We start from the raw sequence: 18,345 nt of genomic DNA, 5'->3' as shown, positions 1-18,345 counted from the left end.
TATTTATTTTTGAGACAGGGAGAGACAGAGCATGAACGGGGGAGGGCCAGAGAGACAGGAAGACACAGAATCCGAAACAGGCTCCAGGCTCTGAGCTGTCAGCCCAGAGTCCGACGCGGGGCTCGAACTCACGGGCTCGCGAGATCATGACCTGAGCCGAAGTCGGACGCCCAACCGACTGAGCCACCCAGGCGCCCCTATTTTTTGTTTTTAAATAAATGGAAGTAAACAGTGTATACTCTTTTATGTCTGGCTTGTTTTGTTCAACATTATGTTTGTGTGGGTTTGATGTTACTGGATATATTTGTAGATCATTCATTTTTCACTGTCGTATGCAGGTTTCTGTCATGTGAACATGCCGCCGTTTATTTATCTGTTCTCCTGTTGATGGGCGTTTGGGTGGTTTCCAGTTGGGGGCTATCATGAGTAGCACTATGAACATTCTCGTACATGTCTTTTGGTGCACACATGTGCGCACTGCTGTTGGGTCCCTAAGAGTGGAATTGTGGGCCATAAGGACGTCTGTCTGGCTTCAGAGGATACTGCCAAATCATTCTCCCAAGCCCTTGGGCCCTTAGCTCAGTTCTGACCATGGTGAGTTTGAGCGTCTTTGAGGCGTCTACGAGGAGCTGTCCAGCAAGCAGTTGCCTTCAGGGATCTGAAAAATCAACAAAGAAGCTGGACTGGAGATGCACATTGAGGGTTTGGGGCATCCTGTGGTAAGCGAAGCCACGGGCGCAGGTGCGATGGTCCAGGAAGGGAGGGAGAGAAGAGAGCCAAGGAGGGTTCTGGGTGGCCCCCGTGAGAGAGTGGCCAGATGGGTGGGAGGCAGCGCAGAGGGAAGTGGTCCTGAGTGTGTGCTGGGGAGTGCTGAGAGAGTGTTTCGAGGCGAAGGGGGAGAGGTCGGTCAGCAAGGTCAAATCCTGCTGTGGACATACGGTCCAGGCAGGATAAGGACTGAGATGTGCCCTTTGGATGACATTTCAAGGGAGCAGTCAGTGATATCAGGGAGAGCGGGTTCAGTGGAGGGGAAGCTGGAAGGGTGTGTGTGTGTGTGTGTGTGTTAAATGGAAGCAAGCTTGTGTAGATGTCAATGATGACAGCCAGCAGAGACAGGTTAATCAAGACTTCCATCCCTGAGTAGGTGGGAGGGGAAGGATCTGGAACCCCACCCAAGGGGTTAGCCTCACAGCAGATTCTCCCTTGTGTTGAGTCAAGAGGGGAGATGGAATGATAAGGGCTGGCTTTCATGGAACACTCACTGGGTGCCAGGCGCTGTTCAAAACAGTCTACACATGAGTTCATTTACTATCCCGCTGCTCTGAGGTGGGCAGTCTCATGTCTACCTCGTAACAGAGGGGGAAACGGAGGCACAGAGGAGCTAAGTAAGTGGCACATTCGAGATTTGAGCTCAGGCAGTCTGATTTTTCAAAAAAACATTTAAAAAATGTTTATTTATTTATTTATTGTGAGAGAGAGAGAGAGAGAGAGAGCACAAACAGGGGAGGGGCAGAGAGAGGGAGATAGAGAATCCCAAGCAGGCTCCGTGCTGTCAGCATGGAGCCTGACATGGGGCTCGAACTCATAAACTGCGAGATCATGACCTGAGCTGAAATCAAGAGTCAGACACTCAACCGACTGAGCCGCCCAGGCTCCCCGAGGCAGTCTGACTTTGAACCTCTATGGGGTGGAGGTACGCTTGCAGGTTTGGAGTCAGAAGTAAATTAAAAAGAAAAATGTTAAGTAATAGCTACACCCAACGTGGGGTTCAAACTCAAGACCCCAAGATCAAGAGACAGATGCTCTACTGACTGAGCCAGCCAGGTGCCCCTCAGAAGTACATTTGAAACAAAAAAAAATTTTTTTTACATTTATTTGTTTTTGAGAGGCAGAGTGGGACAAAGCGAGAATGGGGGAGGGGCAGAGAGAGAGGGAGACACAGAATCGGAAGCAGGCTCCAGGCTCCGAGCTGTCAGCACAGAGCCCGACGCGGGGCTCGAACCCACAAACCGTGAGATCATGACCTGCGCCGAAGTCGGACACCTAACCGACTGAGCCACCCAGGCGCCCAATACAGAAGTAAATCTGATAGCGTTGGGTACAGGACACATGGGTACTTGCTACGCCATTCTTTGTACTTTTCTGGGTGTTTGAAACATTTCGGAGTAAAAAGAATGACTCGAGGTATTTGGGAGTTCCTGTATGGGTGTGTGTGCAAGGTAGGTGTGAAGTTAATAGCTGAGGACAGGGGAGGTGATGGGACCAGAGGCTTAAAGAAAGTGCAGAAAGGTGAGCAAGGCTTACGTGTGGCTTCTGCCATGGGGACCAGGGAAAGGACTGACCAGGGAAAGGAAGAAATTTGGGCTGCCACAGCCCTGTGGAGGGAGTCTATGATGTTGTAGAGACCCCAGGGTGCATGGTGGGGACCATCCCAGGTGGTGGCCTGCTCTCCAGCTGGACTTCGTGACAGGCTATGAGCAGACAGTTGGGTCGACCAGGATGGAGGTCTGTTGGCCATGCAAGGGAGAAGCATCCGTTAGAAAAGTGGTAGTTCAAGTGGTTTGTAGGGGAGTCCAAGTTGAGCAAAGGAGGAATTGAAGAGTCGGGTGATTGGTGGAGAAGTGGAAGAGAAGTCCAGGCTGGAGATCCCCATGAGATAAGAGGGAGGCCGCAAGGGCATCACGGAAGGAGCACTCTTGGGGTCAGGGTGCAGGAGGTTGGAATTTGTTCAAGCTACAGAAAACCAAAGAAGAGAAAATCTCGAACGAAGCCGGAAGGGAAAGCACCACCTTAGTTATAGAAGAATTTATATGAATTATGGGGGTGCCTAGCTGGCTGAGTCAGTAGAGCATGCAACTCTTGATCTCCAGGTCATGAGTTCAAGCCCCATGTTGGGTATACAGCTTACTTTAAAAAAAATAAATGAAATAAAAAATAAAGTTAAAAAAATACATCAAATTATATTGGATGTCTCAGAAACCACGCAAGCAAGAACAGAGTAGAGTGACATCTTTAGTGTTGAAAGAAAAAAAACCAACATAGAATACTGCATCTAGTGAAAATATCCTTCAAAGGTGAGCATAAATAAATACTTTCTCAGTCAAACAAAAGCTGAGGGAATTTGTTGCCAGTGGACTTGCCTTGGAGGAAATGGTAAAAGAAGTTTTTCGGAAAGAAGGAAAATGGTAAAGGTCAAAAGCTCAAGTTCCACATAAAGAAAGGAAGCGCTTAAGAGAAGGAATGCATGAAAATAAAATATTTTATTTTGCTTATTCTTAATTTATCTAAGAGAAAAATGTTCAGATAATCATAGCAAAAATACATTGGGTAATTATAGCTTATGGATAAGTGAAGTGAGTTACATCAAAGTGATAAGGGACAGGAGGAAGAAATAAGGGAATATTCTCTTAAAAGTACTAGCCACGAAGGAGAATAGTATTATTTGAAAATGGATCTCGATCAGGCTAAGTGTGTGTCACAAACTCTAGGGATGCTACTAAAAACATTTTTTAAGGCTTTTTCATTTATTTAAGTAATCTCTACACCCCATGTGGGGCTTGAACTCATGACCCCAAGATCAAGAGTCACACACGCTCTTCCCACTGAGCCAGCCAGGTGCCTGTAAAAATATTTTTTAAAGTAGGTTCCACACTCAGCATGGAGCCCAATATGGGGCTTGAACTCACAACCCTGAGATCAAGAGTCAGACACTTAACTGACTGAGCCACCCGGGAGCCCCTAAAATATTTTTTAATGTTTTATTTATCACTTTTTAGAGAAAGAGAGACAGAGCATGAGCAGGGGAGGGGCAGAGAAAGAGGGAGACACAGAAACCCAAGCAGCCTCCAGGCTCCGAGCTGTCAGCACAGAGCCCGATGCGGGGCTTGAACTCATGAACTGTGAGATCATGACCTGGGCTGAAGTCAGACACTTAACCGACTAAGTGACCCAGGCACCCCTAAAATCTTTTTTAATTTTATTTTTTTATTTTCTTAATGTTTTATTTCTTTTTGAGAGAGCGAGAGAGAGAGAGCGAGAGAGCACCAGAGCGGGGGGGTGGGGGGGGACAGAGGCAGAGAGACAGTGGGGACAGAGGATCCAAAGTGGGCTCCACGCTGATAGCAGGGAGCCTGATGTGGAGCTCAGACTCACTAACCATGAGATCATGACCTGAGCTGAAGCTGGTTACTCAACCAACTGAGCCACCCAGGCGCCCCAAAATATTTAAAAAATTTTTAATTTTATTTTATTATTTTTTGAAGTGATCTCTACTCCCAACGTGGAGATCGAACTTATGACCCTGAAGTCAAGAGTCACACGTTCCACTGGCTGAGCCAGCCAGGCACCCCAACCCCTAAAATACTTTTAAAAGAAGTATAATTGGTATGCTAAGGGAGGAGAGAAAATGGAATAATATAGAACGCTCAACTAAAGCCAGAGAAGGTAGAAAAAGTGGGGACAGATTTCAAAAACAAAGAAACAGAGAATAAGTGCAATAAACAGAAAACAGCCACTGATATGGAAGGTAATCCAACGCTGTCAACAATCATTTAAATGTGAATGATATCAGTACATCAATGAAAAGACTGACAGGGTGGATAAAAAACAAAACAAAACCCAACCCAGCCACGTGTTGTTTATAGGAAACCCACTTCAAATATAAAGATACAGTCGATTAAACGTCAAGGAATCAAGAAAAATATTCCATGCTAACACTAATCAAAAGAAAGCTGGAGTGGGGCGGGGCACCTGGCTGGCTCTGTTGGTGGAGCATGTGACTCTTGATCTCAGGGTCATGAGTTTGAGCCCCACATTGGCCATAGAACTCACTAGAAAAAAAAAAAAAGGAAAAGAAAAAGAAAAAAGAAAGCTGGAGGAGCTATACTGGTTTCAGACAAAGCAAACTTCAGAGTGGGGAAAATAATCAGGGATGAAGAGGGGCATCACATAATAAACGGGTTTATTCTCCAGGAAAGCATGACAATCTTTGATGTATATGCACCCAAAGTGAGTGTCAAAACATGCGAGGCAAAAAGCAATTGAACTACAAGAGGAAAAAGACAAATCCGCTCTTAGAGTTGGAGACTTCAACACACCTTCATTAGTGGTTGAGTTTGAATTATGGGTTTGAAGAACCGCAAGGAGGCCAGTAGGGTTGGAGAGAGAGTGAGCAAGAGTACCAGAAGACGAAGACAAAGAGGGGACGTGAGGGATATGGAGGGATCACGTAGGGCCTCGCAGGATATCGTAAGGACTTTGACTTCTACTCAAAGTGAGATGCGGTGCATCAGAACAGAAGAGTGGCACAGTTTGACTTCTTTTTTACTGGAATGTGTGTCGGTGTGGATTTTTCAAACTTATCCTGCTTGGAACACTTTGAGATTCTTGGAGGTGTAGATTCATGCCTTTCATCAAAGTTGGCCATTGTTTCTTCACGTACTCTTTCTGCACCCCTTCTCCGTCTGGGACTCCCACAGTGCATGTGTTGGTGAACTTGATAGTGTCCCACAGTTCTCCTAGGCTCTGTCCTTTTTCTTTTTTTCTTTCTGTCCATTAGGCTGGACGATTTCAATGGACTTTCCATCACCGATTCTTCTTCTTGTTCAAATCTACTGTTGAACCCCTCTAATGAATTTTTCGTTGCAGGTACTGTACTTTTAAGCTCCAGAATTTCTATTTGGTTTCATTTGATAACTTCTATCTCATTGATATTCTCTATTTGTTCAGACACCGTTCCCTTGGTTTCCTTTTGTTATTTGTCCATGCTTTTCTTTAGCTCTTTGGGAATATATTTTTTTAATTTTTTAAATGTTTCTTCATTTTAGAGAGAGAGAGAGAGACAGAGACAGTGTGTGAGTGGGGGAGGGGAAGAAAGAGAGGGAGACACAGAATCAAGAGCAGGCTCCAGGCTCTGAGCTGTCAGCACAGAGCCTGATGTGGGGCTCGAACCCACGAGCAGTGAGATCAAGACCTGAGCCAAAGTTGGACACTTAACTAACTGACCCACCCAGACACCCCCTCTTTGGGCATATTTTAAAAACAGTTGAAGTCTTTGTCTAGTAAGTCCAATGTCTTTGTTTGTTTGTTTGTTTGTTTGTTTCAGTAAGTCCAGTATCTATGCTTCCTTCCTGTTTTCCTGTGAATGGGCCATATTTTCTCTTTCTTTATAGGCCTTGTAATTTTGTTGTTGAAACTAGGTATTTTGAATTTTATAATGTGGTACGTCTGGGAATCAGATTTTTCTTCCTATCCAGGGTTGTTGCTCTTTCTTACTGTGGGATACAGTGCGTTCATCCATTTGTTTAGTGACTTTTCCAAACTATTTTTGCAAGGACCATATTCCTTGTCATGTGTGGTCACTGAGGTTGTGTGCAGTGAATCCTGTGCACAATGCTGGTGAAAGGGGAATGATGTACTTACTTGGGATGCTGAAGCTTTCATAACATTTTTAGCCATGTTTCAGTTTCCTCAAAATGTGCAGAAGCATGTAATGAGATTACTGACTTTATACACATGGAAGGAGATACTCCTTAGACACATGCCTACCTACAAGATGACTATCAGTATTGCTGTTTATGGCAGAGATGTTAGAATGTTGACCTTTAAAGTAATTTTTTTTAAGTAGACTCCACGTCCAGTGCGGGGAAGGGCGGGGGGGGGGGGGCTTGAACTCACAACCCTGAGATTAAGAGTTGCATGGTTCACTGACTGAACCAGCCAGGCACTCCTGTAAAGTCTTTTTTAAAGGGTGAGAGAAGAGGAATGTCCTCCTCTAATTTGGACGTAGATGAACGATAAAAATGGAGAAAGGGATCACAATAAACAGAAATTTATATGCTATTTCTCCAAAACTGTTTGGTGATCTTTGGAGAGGTCACAGGGATCCAAGAGAAGAATAAACTGACTGCATTTGAGTTGTTCAGCATCATGTGTAGGTTGTGAGAAAAGCTCACACGGGGGGGAAAAGACTCATATTTAGGAAATAAGACTGCCTCAGACTTAAAAAAAAAGGGGAGGGGGGAAGTCACCAGAAAAGGGCAGTCAAGTTAAACAAGACTTTCTTAATTAAAAAAAAAGTTTATTTATTTTTTGGGGGGAAGGGGCAGAGAGAGAGAGAGAGGGAGAGAGAGAATCCCAAGCAGACTTCACGCTGTCAGCACAGAGCCCCACACAGGGCTTGAACCCACACACCATAAGATCATGACCTGGGCTGAAAAGCAAGAGCCAGACACTGACCCGAGTGAGCCACGCAGGTGCCCCCAGACTTTCTTAAAATTTTTTAAAAATAAAAATTGTAACTTATTGGAAATCTGCGTTAGTCTGGGTTCTCCGGAGAATAGAACCAATGCGAGATATCTAGCTAGCGAGCTAACCTGTCTCTCTCTCATCTATCATCTATTACAAGGAATCGGTTCATGTGGTTATGAAGGTTGGAGTCCCGAGATCTGCGGTTTGTAGGCTGAAAACCCATGAGAGCCGGTACTACAGCTCCAGCCTGAGTTCCAAGGCCTGAAACTCGGGAGCACGGATGATATAAGTTCCAGTGTGAAGGCAGGCAAAGACTGGTGTCCCAGCATGAGGACAGTCAGAAGAGAATGTCCTCTCCCTTACTCGGCCTTTTATTCCATGTAGGACTTCAACAGATTGGATATCCACACCCCCCCCCCCCAAACCACCACAATGGGGAGGGTGGTCTGCATTACTTAGTCTACTGATTCACACATTAATCTCATTCAGAAACATCCTCAGGAACACACCAGAATAATGTTTAACCAAACACCTGGGCACCCCATGACCCATTTCGGTCGACATGAAATTAACCGTCCCAGAATCCGACTTGGATTTCACAGTCTGGATCACCTCTGTGCCTTAAAACCATCTTTCCCGAGAAGGAAGTCAACCTTCTGCTGGCAGCTGAGTATTTAAACACGACGGACGTTTTAGACACGGCTGGTCTGTGTGATAAATCCGTAGACGCGAAGGACCAACTGATGAACAATTGGTCTACCAAAACAAGCCCGTAAGATACAAAGCAAGGGACATTTTTGAGGAGCTGGGATGGATTCCCAGAGGTCTAAACACCTGCCGTGGCAAGGAAGTGAACTCCTAAGCATTCCGTGCCCACGGGTTTTGTTGAAGGGAGATTTAGTTGGATGTCGTCACAATGGACCGACACAGCGAACAGAGCTGTGGGGCCGAGTGAACTTGACACGTGACTCTCTGAAGTTTCGGCGCTGCCTAAAAGAAGATGAAGCTCTCCTAAATAAAGGCTGCAGGCAGTTCAGAGAAGTATTATTGGAATAGAAAAACAAGACTCACATCATGCTACCATGTCACGGGGCAGACAGAAACATGCCATTGCTTTATTATTATTATTATTATTATTATTATCCCTTAATACAAGCAATATCGCCTCAATTTGTCCTATTATAGGTATCTTTTTCTTTTTGCCGTCTTACATTTATGTATCTTAAGAATACACAATCAGGGACAGCTGGCTGGCTCAGTCAGAAGAGCATGTGGCTCTTGATCTTGGGGTTGTGAGTTCAAGCCCCATGTTGGGTGTAGATATTCTCTCTCTCTCTCTTTTTTTTTTTAACGTTTTATTTATTTTTGAGACAGAAAGTGACAGGTTGTGAGCAGGGGAGGGGCAGACAGAGAGGGAGACGCAGAATCCGAAGCAGGCTCCAGGCTCTGAGCTGTCAGCACAGAGCCCGATGTGGGGCTCGAACTCACAAACCGCAAGGCTGTGACCCGAGCCGAAGTCGGACGCTTAACCGACTGAGCCACCCAGGCGCCCTGGGTGCAGAGATTCTTAAATACATAAATGAATAAACTTAAAAAATAAAAACAGAATATACAATCCTATAGCTCACAGAATTTAAACGTCCAGCAAAGAGTGCTGAAGAGTTAAAATAAATTTTCCTACATCAGACGAAAAGAGATGACCTAAGAATATTGTTATATTTTTCTTACACGTATTCCTTAATTGGCCCTGTTATCAATCAGTACTAATTACCTCTTTCAAGTAGTCCTGTTGTTTTGTTTAAATAACAGCATTTATGGACGAGGAAAGAAAATAATAAAAGAATCACACAATTTTGAGTAAATAACTACTTTCATGCTTTTATGTTAAAGTCATAAAACACGCTTAGGTTATAAATGGTATTACTGAGTTTTAATTTTTTGTCTAGTATGGCTGTGTCCCTCTAACAAGATTGGCTCTCTACAAAGCTGGTCATTGGGGCGCCTGGGTGGCTTAGTCGGTTGGGCGTCCGGCTTCGGCTCGGGTCACGATCTCACGGTTTGTGAGTTCGAGCCCCGCGTCGGGCTGTGTGCTGACAGCTCGGAGCCTGGAGCCTGCTTCGGATTCTGTGTCTCCCTCTCCCTCTGCCCCTAACCCACTCGCATTCTGTCTCTGTCTCTCTCAAAAATAAATAAACATTAAAAAATAATAATAATAAAAATAAAAAATAAAATAAAATAAAAATAAAAAGCTGGTCATTGTGGGTAAGGGACTTCTGAAAGCGCGGGGCCCAGAGCTTCACAGACGTCAAAGGATGTCACCATGTCTACTTATCTGTCTGCTTTCCATGTGGCTGCCCCCCCCCTTCCCAACCTGTGCTTACATTATCTTCCCCTAACGATCTTAGCCAGGAAAGCGCTTCCCTAGACACAGTCCTGGGATTGAGTCTCAGTGGGTGCCCTTAGTTCACACGCCTGTCCCCAAACCACTCACTGTGTCCAAAGGAAGCGGCGGAGCCTGGGTTATCAGCTCACCCCGGAGTGGGAGGGAGGCTGAAAGGAGCCAGTTCCCTCAAACACAAATTGAGAGTGGAGAAGTGGTTCCCCGAAGGGAAGCCTGGGACTCTTCCCAGAAGAGGGAATAGATGCTGTGCCGGCGAAAGCGTCCTCAACCATCCATTACTCTGTCGGCGGCCAGCCAAAGTGCTTTCCGCTAAGTCGTTTGGGGCCAGCTCCCTGGAGCCACACAAACATGCATCCATTTTATCACTTACCATATTATATTGAGATGATCTGTTGCTGTGTCTCTCTTACTGGTCGGACAGCGAGTTTCTCGGGGACAGGGGCCGTGACTGATTCCTGCTCCGTCCCCTGCACCTTGCGCTCGGCCAGGCACCTGAGGGATGCCCTGGGATTCTGTTCTTGCCTCTGTCCTTGGTTCACACGTTCCTTGCACACTCTCTTCCACTCCTATGACTTTCAACCACAGCTCTGGTACAGATCTTCCCCCTGAGTCCAGAGCCGGGCATCCCGTGGTCTTCCAGACGCTCTAACTTGGACGTTCCACAGGCAGCTCAAACTATACTGGAAATTGAACTTGCTGTCTTCATCCCTAAACGCTAAAGATTCTCCTCCACTTCTCCCTTTCTCAGCGACCCCCCGTCATTCGATTTACTTTGCTCTCACCTGCCACCATCCGTCCATCCCCAAGTGTTATTGATTCTCCCTCCCAGATACCTCTCGGTGCCCCCGCTCTCCTCATCCCACTGGCGGGTGTCAGCACCCCTCCTTGATGATACAGCAGGCATCCTGTACCAGGCCTGCCTCAGGCTGTTCCTTGGTGTTTCCTGTCACTTTCACCTTCAAACCTGCAGCTTGAAGCCTTCAACTCTGCAACTCCAGCCCTGCCCAAGCCTTTCTTGGTGTCCACTTCTCCTTGTCCTGGGAGACCAGCTTATCTCCAAGAAGAAGTTCTCCATGAGGACTCAGCCCCCATGTTTTTGCTCTTCCCTGCCTTCTAACACCCGTATTCATCCAGCCCCCTTTTCAGCGGTGCATTTAATTGTGCGACTGCTCTTGTACTTGAGGGCAATTTGGCTTCCTGTGGTAAAGCCTCTGCGGTTGACAGGTGGTCGCTTTACTTACTCATTTCTCCCTAGAGACGGCGAGTGACAAGGGAGCAGGTGCGATGTCCTTTATCTCTGTGACCCTGGCCAGAGGTCACCCCGGGGCTGGAATACAGTAGGTGCTCATCAATTGTTAAGTGAGCGAGTCAGCAGGGCAGCTACAACAGAGGTTGGCAAACTTTGAAAAAGGCCGGATAGAGACTATTGTAGCTTTTGCAGGTAGCGTGGCCTCCGATAAAGAAAGCAACCACAGATGATATGTAAATAACACTGTAACTTACAAAAGCAGGCGGGCGCTCTCAGGCTGATCTTTCAGCCTGGGTGAGGGGTAGGGGGAGCCCTCTGATACTTTCTCTGCCTTGAGGACAAGAGGGAAAGGAGAAAAACATGAAGGTCAGACCATAGGTCGGATTTTCCAAGGAGAAGAGGTGAGGGAGGAATCTCTTTCCTTGGATGTTTTAAAGACGAGAAACTGCCCAAGTGTGCCGGAACACAAGGTGGTGTGGCCTGGAGGCAGGAGGAGGGACAAGGCGGCCCCTGGATCAGTCATGATTGTTACAATCCGGGGTTCTCTCTGCCCTTTGGAGAGGGGCGCTGGGCACTGACCATGGGCTGCAGTTAGCTCAATCGCCACCAGGTGGCGGGCCTGCCCATTCCTAAATGCTGAGGACTCTGGCAGCTGGGGACTCAAACTGGTTGACAGATTTGTTTATTTATCCATCATTTATTCATTTATGATTTGTATTCCCCAAGCACTTTGGACTCCTCCTACAATGCCAACAGGCATTGTGCTAAGTGTGGGGAGGAAGCAAGCGGCCAAGACTAAGTCTGGGTTCTAGGCCCGTGGCCTACCTCCTCCCTACGCAGCAGCAGGTCAAACGCCCAGATAAGGGTCCACAGTGGTGACCAGGTGTCTGTGGGACAGGCCTGCTGCTTGGATCTGTTCCCACTGCAGCCTCGTGGAATGGTGCCCCTTGCCTTCTGTTCTCGTTCAGCGAGAGCCAACGGGCAGCGGGCCCTGAGCAAGGTTTGGATCGCCTCCCGCCCCGATCTCAGGTCGCCCACAACAGGTCTCAGGTGCAGCCGCACACTGGTCCCCAGGGCTGAGGTTTTCTCCATCTCTGATCCTCTTGCAACCAGGCCCAACCTCAAACCACCAGTCCCTCCCCTCCCCCGTTCCTCCCTTCCCTTTGCTCTGTTCTGATAGCTTTTCTCAGGCATGTCCATCCAGAATGTCCAGGAATGTCCACCCGCAGGAAGCAGGGACCTGGAGCAGGACCAAGTCCTGCGGGTCTTGGGGCCACGGCACCCCTTCTGCCTTCCTCCACCCTTGCTCCTGCTTGCCGGGCCACGCTCTCCCGCCCCCGCCCCCGGGGTTCCCAGTGCCAGTGTTAACACCAGCGCTTGTCTCCCGTGGGCAGGAAGCACCCATGTCTTGGCTATTGACCCCAACCCCACCTGAAGTGTAGCCGCAGGAGGGCAGGGACCTCTTGTTCACTGTCAAAGCTCCAGGACCCACACAATGCCTGACACCTAGTAGGTTTGAACAAATGGCGGCTGAGTCACTCGGTGGAGGTGAGTGGATGCAGCTTTGCAAAAGTTTTGAGGTCTTCAGAGGGAGACCCCGCAGAGCCACAAAAAGGCAGGGTGGGCAGGGGTAAGCCTGGAGGCTAAGAACATGCCCGAGAGTAACTGCCCTGAATGGAATCGGAGGACCCCCTGGAACTGCTTCAATGAGGACCCAGGCTGCTCCTTATGCACGGGGACACCAGACCCAGCAGGGATGGGGCAGCACCTATTGGGGTCACTCTTTGGACGGGGCCCCCAGATGGCTTCCTCAACCATCAGCCATAGGGCTCCATCCTGTGGAAGAGTGCCAGCCACTGTTCTGCCTTATTTCCTTCTCCTCTCTCCTCCTGCCCCGCTTCCGTGGCAACCGGGAACCCCCTCCCTCAACCCAGGCCCCGTGCCTTCTGACTCACTGTGCAGCTCAGCTGGAAAGCATCTGGCCATGCCCATGGCCTTGGCATCTGGCCCATTGGTCTTGCATGAGAGGCACCGTGTCCTCAGACCTTCCATGAAGTTCCTCCATTAGGATCGTGTCCATTGATGTCCCACCCCATCCCCGGAAAAATCCCCTCGGAGAATTGGAGGTGGCAAAGCACCCCCCCCCCCGTGCCAGGTGGAGTGGGAGTCCCAATCTTAGCAGCTCATCACATTCCGGACATTCCCTGTGGGCGGGGGAGGGGGCGGCCAGAAGAGGAGAATGCTGCTTGACTTCAATATCCCAGGTCTTGGTTTGCTCCAGTTTCTGCCCCCTGCCCGCACCCCCCCCCCCCGCCAGGGCTCAGGACCCCTCCCTGTGCCTCCCAGGCCCCTTGCATCTTGGTCACCATGTCTAACTTGGACAAAGTTGTCCAATTCCTAAAACCCTCACACACACATGCCTCTACCTTCTGGCCACCTCCCAATTCCTGACCACAGAGGTGGTTGAAACGGAGCTAGGATCTGGCAACCATGGGTTCTAATTCTGGGTCTACCACCAACCTGCCGTGAAGCCTTACTCTGAGCTCTAGGTTCCCTGAGAAATGACAAGACCAGACTGGTGGTCATGTTCTAAAGCCAAAGAAGAACAGTGAGAGACCTAGACTAGACTGAAGTTTCCATAGAGGACGGGAAGGGGAGTCATCATGGAGGTGTGTCCCTTTTGGAGACAACTCCTTTTTGGTTTTTGAGTGAGGAGCAGGCTATCCCTAGGGACTCCCCTCCTCGGTAGCATTCCCTACCCCAAGCCCTTAGCCCATTCTCTTATCAGCAAAATGTCCAAAAGAGTAGTACTATGAAGAGTATCTCCAAACACACACAGCCACCGTCCAACTTCATGGTAAAAGGTTGAAAGCCTTTCTACTGAAAAGGATCTCACTATCCCCACTTCTGTCCAGCACTACACTTGGAAGTCCCAGACAGGACACTATGGCTAGAGAAAGAAGTTCTGAGAATTGTAAGGGAAAAATAAAACGGCCAATATTTAGATGACTTAATGGTATACAGAGAAAATCCAAAAAATGTACAGACTATTTGAATAAATGAGTGAATTTAGCAAGGTCACTGGATACAAGTTTGGTATAAGAAATCAAATGTTTTCCAATTTTTTTTAAACGTTTATTTATTTTTGAGACAGAGAGAGACAGAGCATGAATGGGGGAGGGTCAGAGAGAGAGGGAGACACAGAATCTGAAACAGGCTCCAGGCTCTGAGAGGTCAGCACAGAGCCCGACGCGGCGCTCGAACTCACGGACCGTGAGATCGTGACCTGAGCCGAAGTCGGCCGCTTAACCGACTGAGCCACCCAAGCGCGCCCCAAATGTTTTCCAATTTTTAAAAAATGTTTATTTATTTTTGAGAGAGCGAGCGAGACAGAGCGCAAGCAAGGGAGGGACAGCAAGAGAGGGACACACAAAATCTGAAGCAGGCTCCCGGCTCCGAGCTGTCAGCACAGAGCCTGACGTGGGGCTTGAACTCACAAACCATGAGATCATGACTTGAGCCAAAGTCGGATGCTTAACCGACTGAGCCACCCAGGCACCCCCAAATTCTTTTCAATATACAATCAATGCACAATTAGCAAAAGGAATTCAAAAGACAACATCATTTTCATTCGTATGTGGAACCTGAGAAACTTAACAGAAGACCATGGGGGAAGGGAAGGGAAAAAAATGGTTTCAAACAGAGGGGGAGGGAGGCAAACTATAAGAGACTCTTAAATACAGAGAACAAACTGAGGGTTGATGGGGTGGGGAGGGAAATGGGTGATGGGCACTAAAGAAGACACTTGTTGGGATGAGCCCTGGGTGTTGTTTGTAAGTGATGAATCATGCGAATCTATCTCCCAAACCAAAAGCACACTGTATACACTGTATGTTAGCTAACTTGACAATAAATTATACTTAAAAATAAAAAATAAAATATATTAAAACAAAAATCAATCTAACAAACAAACAAACAAAAACCCCAGAAGACAACATCATTGGGGCTCCTGGGTGTTTCAGTTGGTTAAGCATCCAACACTTGATTTAGGCTCAGGTCACGATCTCACAGTTCATGGGGTCAAGCCCCATATCAGGCTCTGTACTGACAGTGTGGAGCCTGCTTGGGATTCTTTCTTTCTCTCTCTCTTTCTCTCTCTCTCCCTCTGCCCCTTCCCCTGTTCACTTGCAAGTGCACTCTTTCTCTCAAAAAAAAAAAAACTTAAAAAAAATCACAACATCATTTATACACCTTAAAAATATCAATTTCTTATTGAGAAATAAATCTAACCAAAAAAGTACATGATTACTTAATACATAGAAAACCACAAAACATATTGTGAAATACTGTAAAGTATCTACATTAACAGAGGGGTATACCATTTTCATGAATTGGAAGATTGTAAGGGTATTAATTCTCCACAAATCAATCTATAGAGTCAATGCAATCCCAATCAAAACCTAGCAGGAATGTGTGTGTGTGTGTGTGTGTGTGTGTGTGTGTGTGTGTGTCAACAAGTTGACTCTAAAATTTGTATGGAAATACAAAAGACCAAGAATAGCCAAGACACTCTTGAAGAAGAGAAAAGTTGGAGGACTTCTAGCATCAGATATTAAGACAGTGTGGTGTTAGTAGAAGGATGGACCAGTAGAACAAAATAAAGATCCCTGAAACAGGTCCACACAAAAATGCCCACTTGATTTTTGACACAGATATTGCTGCTTTGCTCTAAGGAGAAAAGCATGGTCTTCTCAATAAATGATGCTGGGTTGATTGGATGTTCACATGGAAAAAAGGTATCTTGATCCCTACCTCACATCGCACACAGAAATAAATTTCAGCTAGAATATGAATCTAAAAAGAAAAAGGTGTAACAACTAGAAGGAAACATTGAGATATCTTCATAAGTTTGGGGTAGGCAAATTTCCTTAAACAGGACACAAAAATCACTAACCATAATGGAACAAACTTGATGAATTATTCTCCATTAAAATAAAGAACTTCAGTTTATCAAAAGTCACCATCAGGAAAGGGAAAAGCAAAGTTACAGAGTTGGAGCAGATATTTGCAATACATAGGGATGGCATCCATAATATATAAAGAACTCTTACAGGTCAATACAAAAAAGATGGACAGTCCAATAGAAAATGGGCAAGAGACTTGAACAGGCACTTCACAAATAAGGCTTTCCACATGGCCTGTGAACGTAAGGGAAGGTGTTCAATATCTTGTCACTAGGAAAATGCAAAAGCTACTAGAAGCTAAAATGAAAAGACCAACTAAATATGGTAGGCATATGAAGCACATAGCACTTTCATACCCAGCTGGTAAGAGTGTCCATTGGCAGAATCACTTTGGAAAATTTTATGACAGGATCAGTTAAAGCTGAACATATTCAGCCCCTATGGCCCAGCATTTCCATCTCTGGGCATGTGTCCAACACGAAAAGCATACATTATGTTCCAAAAGACACGCACAAGGATTTTCACCACGGCACTATTGTCAGCAGCCCCAAACTGAAAGCCTCAGATGCCCATCAGCAACAGACTAGATCAATAAGGGATGGTCTATTCATATGATAGCATACTACACAATGCAAAGGAACGAAATACAACCGTAAGAGACAACACAGATGAATCTTGGGCAGTGGGAGTGGGAGGAGCCAGAGACAGACAAAGCAGAGAACAGAGAACCAAGGTCACAAGGCGCTGGGCAGCCAGGGTGAGAAGGAGAACAGCCATGGGAGGAGAGGTGGCTGGGTGCTTGGAGCAGTGTCAGGTAGGTGGTGATGGATGGAAACAGGCCACCTCCCTCCTCCATCACCCCCACCTCTCAGGAGGAGTGACACCCCACTCACTGCTTGGTGAGCAGTATTTAGGGAGGAATTAAAGCACAGAGCCAACAGCCCACAGGTGAGGGGCAAAGAGGACATGGAGAATTTGGCAAAAGGCAGAAAGCAGAGGTAGAGGGGAGCAGCGGGGACTCTTGGGGTGAGGGCTAAAGCTTAAAACCCCAGTATGGTTTTTCACGTGGGAGGGGAAGACGGAGTCTGGAAGTCGGGAGAGCTCAAGACCCCGGGTGATCACCCTGGGGTTTCATGTGAAGCGAGCAGGGGGAGATTAGATGTGGTGTAGGACCATCTGCTCCGCGGACTCCCCTCACCCCTTCCTGCGCTGGTGCAGGGCTGCCGGGCTGCCGAAAGTCAGCCCCTCTCAGCCGGACACGACACAGACACGTGGAGAATGTCAGTGGCCCAATGTGGAGATGGCTGGAGGAGGCCAAGAAGAATCACCCCACTGATATCCAGAGGCTTGAAGGAGAGACACCCCCCCCTACTCCTCCCTCCCAAGTCTTTGGGTGGAAGGACTGTGACCTTCAAAGAGCCAAGGGGTTAGACGCAGGCCACAGGCTCCAAGGAGAGTCAGCAAGCCCTGGGGAGCGGGGAACGAGTGACCGGCTGCCTTGCAAATCGGGGGCCGGCTCTGGGGAAGCCGACACTGAAGAACAGGGGGCTTCTGCTCCCCACTCCCCAGGGCTGGTGGAGGACAAGGACGACAGTGGTTCCGTTTGCCTCGCACAATTTGGAAATCCCGATCGTCTTGCAGCCTTTGCTTATGCTGTTTCCCTGTAGGTCTGGCCCGTCTGGAGGCTCATGGTGCAAGACCGGACCTTTCACGGAGCTGTCACCAGCACGGCCCCAGTTGGTCAGCAGCAAAACCACGGGAGACAACGTCCTATTGCCTCAAGTACACGGATGAGCCTCTATCACAGGCCCAAGGCACACGGCTGGGAAGCCATGGGAATGGGCGGCCTTGGGAGAGGGGGGACAGGGCGGGGGGGGGAGCTGTAGGGAAGAGGCAGAGCCCTAGGTGAGTAGGCAGGAGGGCCAAAAGCACGCTCTGCCCCCGTGGTTAGGGGGGAATCAGTTCGGTGTGGGGGTGAGGGGGGCGGCAGGGGTGGGCGCAGCCCCGAAGAGAGCAAGCCTTCCTGGATGCCTTCATCAGGCTCATCCCTATCCCCCCACCTTCCCCAAATCTAGACCACACCAGCCCTCCAACCCGAGCGAGCCAGAGCGGGGTGCCTGCTCTGCCTGTACCCCACGCAGCTGGCTGACAACCGAGCGGCAGGGGTGGGGGCTCCTCTGGGTCTCTCCCAAGGAGTCCCGTGTGGGCTTCGCACAGGGGAGGCGAGGCGCTCACTAGCACTTTGTGAGTCAGCCTGAGAAGGGTCAGCTCCACCTGGAAGACTTCCTGAGGGAGGCGTCCCTGGAGCTTGGGAGAGGCTGGTGGGCCTTCCAGATGTTGCTGTGGGGGTGGGGCGGGGAGAGGGGGCCTTAGAGCTGGGAAGGAGCGCTCAGGTTTCCTGTGACCGCCACGTTTCCCACCGAACACCCCAAGTCTAGGGCCGACCTGCCCTGGCTGCCCTGGCCGGGAACCCCCAAAAGGGG

The sequence above is a fragment of the Felis catus genome, chromosome E1 (genome assembly GCF_018350175.1).
Source record: "Felis catus isolate Fca126 chromosome E1, F.catus_Fca126_mat1.0, whole genome shotgun sequence".
Classification (NCBI taxonomy): domain Eukaryota; kingdom Metazoa; phylum Chordata; class Mammalia; order Carnivora; family Felidae; genus Felis; species Felis catus.
This window is presented reverse-complemented; position numbering follows the sequence as displayed.